Raw genomic sequence first — 8,296 nt, forward strand, 5'->3', positions numbered from 1 at the left:
AAGACTTAGTGAGTGAACAACAACTACAAATTATTTTACATAGCCTATTTATTATTTATTAGATGTAACAGTTAGATTAGTTACTTTATTAGTTAGATTTATCACATTATTAACCTAACTTTAACTCTGCAAAGTTAAATTTACTTCATAAGTGATTTCTAAGTTGCAAAACCTTGTGCACACCAGGACCCAGGGGAAAGGAGCAGTGACCCCACAAGAGACTGACCCAGACATGCCCGTGAGGGTCTAGGAGTCTCCAGCAGAGGTGTGGGTCAGCAGTGGCCCACTGCAGGGTTGGGGGCATTGAGTGTAGCAGGTGGGCATGGGACCTTTTGAAGGAGGAGGTCGCCCTTATCTTCAGTACCTCCACCATAGTTTGCCTTCAGATCAAATAACAGGGAGGGAACACAGCCATGTCCATTAACAGAAAATTGGATTAAAGATTTATTAAGCATGGCACCACCCATCAGAACAAGACCCAGTTTCCCCCTCAGTCAATCTCTCCCATCAAGAAGCTTCCATAGGCAGGCGCAGCTGAAGACAGGTCGCCGGGTTGCAGCTACCCAAGCCTTTATTCCTCTCAGTGCATCCACCCTTCATGGGCCAGAGCCCTCTGCCACTTCAGAACCCAGACAGTGATGATGTTTGCCGAGGACAAAACTTATCAGTATATCTGCTACCATCACAGCAATTTTTGCAATGTTCATGTTCTGGATATTCTGCCTCACCTGTCCTGCCTCACAACAAGTGACCAGGACCAATTTCGGGCCTCCTATGAGCGCTGGGGGAAACAGGGCACCCTCTGGGACCTCTTCGACAGTCTTCGGCAAAAGAACGGCTGGGTGCATTCCTTCATTGGGGCGCTGAGGGCCTGTGAGCACACTGGTCTCACTGATGAAGTGGCCCATGTCTACCAGAGCAACCTGCCACGGAATCCAAACCACCCTCCAGCCCCACTGGAGCCACCATCAGTTCCTGCTGAGATTCCAAGACCCTCCACACGTGCTGTGGCCCCCAGCATCCCTGGCAATGGCCACACAGAGTACGAGCCAAGTTACCCTATGCCTGTCCAGGATACCCAGCCACCAGAGTCCCTGGGAGAGAATTCAAAGCCCCACAAGCATCCCATTCTGGGGCTGTCCTGAAGAGGCTGGGTGGCCCCCTGGAGCCCTTGTCTGACACGGTGGCCCTCAGAACTCTGACCTCCAGTGTACGTCAGGAGCAAGACACAGAACTGGGCAGTACTCACACAGCAGGCGTGGTCTCCAGTTCCACGTCAATCCATGGGCCTGTGTCTCCGACTGTCTCCTTCCAGCCCTTGGCCCGTTTTACCCCCAGGGCAACCACTTACCTGGACCCTCATTGTCAGCTCCATCTGTTGGCACCTCCTCCTCCTCCACTGGCTTGACCTCTGCAGGAGGTGCTGGTGACCAGGCTGAAGGTACCATCTGCTCCAGTGGGGCAGGGGTACCCAACAACCCTATGACTGCCAGCAGTGTCCTCCAAGGTGCCCACCAACTCAGCATTTAGCAGCTCAGTGCCTTTCAAGTTGCCCACCAGCTTGAAGCCCCCTAGTGCAGTGCCCACCAGTCTAGCACCATCCAGATTGCCCATCAACTCAGTGCGTTCTGGCATGGTGCCACCCAAAGTGCCTACTAGTGGGATACCTGACCACAGGATACCTGCAAGCACAGTGACCAATAAGGTGCCTGCCAACACAAGGCTCACCATCAGGAGCAGCAATAGACTCATGAAGGAGACATCTGCATCACCAGTGCCCAAAGGCACTACCACTGGAGGCACATCACTTCTGGCCAGACAGCAGTTCTGACTGCTGTGGCTCAGAGCTGGAGCTGAGCAAGCCTGGCAGGCTGGTATCTAGGATGGACAGCCAGCCATTCTCAGGCTGTTCCATAGATCTCACCATCAGCCACAGTAACTCCCTGGGCATGGGGCCTCACAATGCCTCCGAGGAGAACAAGTATGTGTTGAAAGACACCATTAGGATCCATGAAAACCCCAGAACCTCCATCCTGGGGGATAGCCCCAGGACGCACACTACCCTGGAATTCCAGGCAGAGGAAGAGTTGGAGGAATTGCCTGTGGTCAGGACCATGCCCTGGGCTCCGTGGCTAGGGGTGGCCATGGCTGGGGCACTTCTAGTGCTCCTGGCTTCACTGAACTGGTGGTGCCTACCCCAGTGAAGCTCCTGGGTCCTTCTTGCCATTCATTTTCTCTTTTTCCCATGGTACATCTGCCTGAGTCACAGAGCTCAGCTGTCTCACCATCCTTGACCCTTTTTTCAGGGCTGGCAGAAGCTGGGTCAGAAGGGAAGCAGGGGGCCATAGGCCTAGTCTTTGTGGGCAGTATTTCTGTCCCATCTCATGCTCTTGGTGGCTCCCCCACCATCCTTGGCTGACCAGGCCCTGGGCTGCTCCTGGTGCTCCAGTCCTTGCCCAGCTGGCCATCTGGCTGTTGCCCTTAACCTCTGGAGAAGGTGCTCCTATTGAGGCCTTATCCCTCTTTACCCAGGTGCAAGAATCAGGAGGTGCCACTGGGGACCACAGTGGGTCAGAAACCTTCCCCATCCTGCCTGGTCCCTGCAACCAGTAGATGGGGTAAGAGACATCTCTCTAGCCCCCAGTGGCCCAGTAGCCCCCTGAAGAGCAGCAGGGAGGCCCATCTTTAAGGACTTAGTCTCCTGTCTCTCTCATTCCCCTCCCTACCACACAAGGATGGGAGGAGGTCCAGAGATTCCCATAGACCCCTGGGAAGCCTGATCAGGTGTTAGACCTGAGGAGCACCTAAAGAGCCCCTCTCCAGCCTCCTCATCCCAGTCTCTGTTCTCTTCAGCTCCCTATGGGGATTGGAGAGGGAGAACCTGCAGGACAGAGCTCAGGCCAAGGTTTGGATTTCAGCTCCACCTCTTCGTGGGCTGTGTGGTCTTGGCAGATAATCAGACTTCTCTGGTCTTGCTTACCCATGTGGACAATGAGGATTGCATCTCATCCTTCACTGAATTCTCCTGAGATTGGAGAATACAGATCTTTGTCAAGTGCCTGGTCCAAAGCAGGTGGCCGCTAAATGCTCCTCTCACCTTTCCCTGCCTAGCCAGGTAGAGATGAGGGCATGAGAGGCACAGTGCCCAGTGGGTAAGTATGCACCGCTGCAGTGTAGGGTAAGTGAGGCCCTGTTCTGTCTCTTACTAACTCTGTGCTCTTGGGCAAGGTGTTAATCTGTCTATGCCTCAGTTTTCTCACCTGTATAATTGGTATGAATAGTAAAATTATATAGATATACATGTCCTAGTATTGTGAGGATTAAATGAGTTTATTTATATAAACCTTAACAAAAAAAAGCTTCCATAAGCCTCTTATCCTTCTCCATCAGAGGGCAGATAGAATAAAAACCACAATCACAGAAAACTAACCAATCTGATCACATGGACCACAGCCTTGTCTAACTCAATGAAACTATGAGCCATGCTATGTAAGGCCACCCAAGATGGACGGGTCATGATGGAGAGTTCTGACAGAATGTGGTCCACTGGAGAAGGGAATGGCAAACCACTTCAGTATTCTTGCCTTGTGAACCCCATGAACAGTATGAAAAGGCAAAAAGATGGGACACTGAAAGATGAACTCCCCAGGTCGGTAGGTGCTCAATATGTTACTGGAGATCAGTGGAGAAATAACTCCAGAAAGGATGAAGAGACGGAGCCAAAGCAAAAACAACACCCAGTTGTGGATGTGACAGGTGATGGAAGTAAAGTCCTATGCTGTAAAGAGCAATATTGCATAGGAACCTGGAATGTTAGGTCCATGAATTAAGGCAAATTGGAAGTGGTCAAACAGGAGATGGCAAGAGTGAAAATCAACATTTTAGGAATCAGTGAACTAAAAGTGATTGGAATGGGTGAATTTAACTCAGCTGACCATTATATCTACTACTGTGGGCAAGAATCCCTTAGAAGAAATGGATTAGCCATCATAGTCAACAAGAGTTTGAAATGCAGTACTTGGATACAATCTCAAAAATGACAGAATGATCTCTGGTCGTTTCCAAGGCAAACCACTCAATATCACAGCAATCTAAGTCTATGCCCCAACCAGTAATGCTGAAGAAGCTGCAGTTGAATGGTTCTACGAAGATCTACAAGATCTTCTAGATCTAACACCCCAAAAAGATATCCTTTTCATTATAGCGGACTGGAATGCAAAAGTAGGAAGTCAAGAAATACCTGGAGTAACAGGCAAATTTGGCCTTGGAGTACAGAATGAAGCAGAGCAAAGGCTAATAGAGTTTTGCCAAGAGAACGCACTGGTCATAGCAAGCACCCTCCTCCAACAACACAAGAGAAGACTCTGCCCATCACCAGATGGTCAATACCAAAATCAGATTGATTACATTCTTTTCAGCCAAAGATGGAGAAGCTCTATAGAGTCAGCAAAAACAAGACCAGGAGCTGACTGTGGCTCAGATCATGAACTCCTTATTGCCAAATTCAGACTTAAATTGAAGAAAGTAGGGAAAACCTCTAGACCATGCAGGTGTGATATAAATCAAGGCCCTTACAATTATACAGTGGAAGTAACAAACAGAGTCAAGGGATTAGACCTGATAGACAGCGTGCTTGAAGAACTATGGACAGAAATTCTTGACATTGTATAGGAGGCAGTGATCAAGACCATCCCCAAGAAAAAGAAATGCAAAAAGGCAAAATGGTTGTCTAAGGGGGCCTTACAAATAGCCGAGAAAAGAAGAGAAGTAAAAGGCAAAGAAGAAAGGGAAAGATATACCCATCTGAATGCAGAGTTCCAAAGAATAGCAAGGAGACATAAGAAAGCCTTCTCAGTGATCAATGAAAAGAAATAGAGGAAAACAATAGAATAGGAAAGACTAGAGATCTCTTAAAGAAAATTAGAGATACCAAGGGAACATTTCATGCAAAGATGGGCTCAATAAAGGACAGAAATGGTATGGACCTAACAGAAGCAGAGGATATTAAGAAGAGGTGGCAAGAATACATGAAAACTGTACAAAAAAGACCTTCACAACCCAGATAATCACGATGGTGTGATCACTCACCTAGAGCCAGACATCCTGAAACGTGAAGTCAGGTAGGCTTTAGGAAGCATCACTATGAACAAAGCTAGTGGAGGTGATGGAATTCCAGCTGAGCTATTTCAAATCCTAAAAGATGATGCTGTGAATGTGGTGCATCCAATATGACAGCAAATTTGGAAAACTTAGCAGTGGCCACAGGACTGGAAAAGGTCAGTTTTCATTCCAATCTCAAAGAAAGGCAATACCAGAGAATGCTCAAACTACCACACAATTGCACTCATCTCACACACTAGCAAAGTAATGCTCAAAATCCTCCAAGTGAGGCTTCAACAGTATGTGAACCGTGAACTTCCAGATGTTCAAGCTAGTATTAGAAAAGGCAGAGGAACCAGATATCAAATTGCCAACATTCGTTGCATCATTGAAACAGCTAGAGAATTACAGAAAAACATCTACTACTGCTTTATTGACTACACCAAAGCCTTTGACTGTGTGGATCACAATAAACTGTGGAAAATTATGAAAGAGATGGGTATACCAGACTACCTGACTTGCCTCCTGAGAAATATATATGCAGGTCAAGAAGCAACAGTTAGAACTGGACATGGAACAACAGACTGGTTCCAAATCGGGAAAGGAGTCACCCTGCTTATTTAATTTATATACAGAGTACATCATGAGAAACACTGGACTGGATGAAGCACAAGCTGGAATCAATGTTGCCAGGAGAAATATCAATAACCTCTGATATGCAGATGACACTACCCTTATGGAAGAAAGTGAAGAAGAACTAAAAACTTCTTGATGAAAGTAAAAGAAGAGAGTGAAAAAATTGGCTTAAAGCTCAACATTCAGAAAACTAAGATCATGGCATCTGGTCCCAACACTTCATGGCAAATAGATGGGGAAACAATGAAAACAGTGGCAGACTTTATTTGAGGGGGCTCCAAAATTACTGCAGATGGGAACTGCAGCCATGAAATTAAAAGATGCTTGCTCCTTGGAAGAAGTGTTATGACTAACCTAGCTATTAAAAAGCAGAGACATTACTTTTCCAACAAAGGTCTGTCTAGTGAAAGCTATGGTTTCTCCAGTAGTCATATATGGATGTGAGAGTTGGGCTATAAAGAAAGCTGAGCACCGAGGAACTGATGCTTTTGAACTGTGATGTTGGAGAAGACTCTTGAGAGTCCCTTGGACTGCAAGGAGATCCAACCAGTCCATTCTAAAGGAAATCAGACCTGAATATTCTTTGGAAGGACTTATGCTGAAGCTGAAACTCCAATATTTTGGCCACCTGATGTAAAGAACTGACTCATTTGAAAAAAGACACTGATGCTGGGGAAGATTGAAGGTGGGAGGAGAAAGGGACAACAGAGGATGAGATGGTTGGATGGCATCACCAACTCAATGGACATGAGTTTTAGTAAACTCTGGGAGTTGGTGATAGACAGGGAAGCCCCGCATGCTGCAGTCCATGGGGTCACAGAGTCAGACATGACTGAGTGACTAAACTGACTGACGTTGCAAACTCTTTTTGTTGAGGAGAAAATATAAACAAAAGGTTCCATTGCCCTTTAGGATATCAACCAGTTTTGTATTTAAATTGGTAATTTTTTCTTTCTTTCTTTCTTTTTTTTTTTGCACTGTATGACTTGTGGGATCTTACTTCCTTGACCACAGCCATGAAAGCACCAAATCCTAACCAGTAGACAACCAGGGAACTCTCTTAAATTTGCAATCTTTTTCAGCATTCTTTCTTTTTCTGCCTATATATACTTTGATAGCTCTTATTCACCTTGATGGGCTTCCCAGGTGACTCTAGTGGTAAAGAACCTGCCTGTCAATGCAGGAGACATAAGAGATGTGGGTTCGATCCCTGGGTGGGGAAGATCCCCTGGAGGAGGGCATAGCAATCACTCCAGTACTCATGCCTGGAGAATCCCATGGACAGAGGAGTCTGGTGGGCTATGGTCCATAGGGTCACAAAGAGTTGGACACAACTGAAGCAACTTAGCACACATGCATTCACCTTGAACTGCCTCTGCCATCCTACTGGTTTCCTTATTGGTAAAGGAAATAAGTTGATATATGATCAGTATACATTTGTGTGTAAGTTATGTTTTTAACTTTTGAAAATTATAATTTAAATTCTCATATCCATTCTTTTGAAAGTGGAAACGAGGGCCATAACCAGACAGTGCCAATATAGAAAAGAGGGAAAAAAGTGCTGCCATGAGGTAAGAAAATCTGGATTGGAAAATGAACAAAACAGATATGAAAGATACGTAAAGGATGAGTAAGGTCCTTCCTAGACTATGACTACAATAAAGTCCAGTCTTAGCTAAGAAAGAGTTTTCTGGAATATATTGAGCTCAAGTTCCCAGGAACATTCATTGGATAAATCCAGGAGATAGTTGGAGAGGCCGATGTTCAGGTTAGTGACTTTCCAAACATGGTGAACTTCAAGTAGACTTTCTGAAACCAGCCCCCAGCCATGCTTTTAATTATGTTTATTTATTTATTCCTGTATGAATGGATGCAGTCATACATTCATTCAACCAGCCAACATTGGTTGGGCAAAACAGCATTTATTTAGTCCCTGAGAGAACATGGACATAAGACAGTCTCTTTCTGAACATCTTCTCCATGGAATCTTTCTGATCCAGGGATCTAACCCATGTCTCTTGTGTCTCCTGCCAGGTGTTTCTTCATTGACCTGTGAGCTATCTCCCAGCATTTTCAGAGATGTAAAGGGACACAAGGAAACATGTTAAAGAATCGTTTATTTCCCCAATTCTGGTTTCCTCAATGATGGATCCCCATCAGCTCTTCTACCTCTTATTCAACCACCTTATTCCTTGCAGATCCTCATATGTGTGCTTCCTCATGTTCACATACACTTTTCTATAACTACAACTCATGCACACACACACACACACACACACACACACACACAGCCTTGCCTCCCTCATTACCCACTTACCCTGTGGTTACAAGCATCTTTGTCAAGGAGAATGAGGATGATATCACCATGGCGACAGCTGAATGAACCAATGCATCCCAATCTCATTGGGAAATAGTGACTCAGGAGGTTCAGGACCCTTATGTCAAGTCTTTGGTACTCATGTTTTTTTCTACAGTCATCTTCAGAAAAACCAGTAAATGATGCAGCTTTTGAGTCCTGGCATGTGTTAATCATCCTCAAATCCTTATGCTTGGACAGGCA

At 45.8% G+C, this 8,296-nt stretch overlaps 1 pseudogene; it reads left to right on the top strand.

Annotated features, from left to right (window-relative positions):
- Nucleotides 1-638: 638 nt before the first annotated feature.
- On the top strand, nucleotides 639-2,204 carry LOC113882929 (annotated as a pseudogene).
- Nucleotides 2,205-8,296: the final 6,092 nt, after the last annotated feature.

Source organism: Bos indicus x Bos taurus, chromosome 3 (assembly GCF_003369695.1).
Source record: "Bos indicus x Bos taurus breed Angus x Brahman F1 hybrid chromosome 3, Bos_hybrid_MaternalHap_v2.0, whole genome shotgun sequence".
In the NCBI taxonomy this organism is placed as follows: domain Eukaryota; kingdom Metazoa; phylum Chordata; class Mammalia; order Artiodactyla; family Bovidae; genus Bos; species Bos indicus x Bos taurus.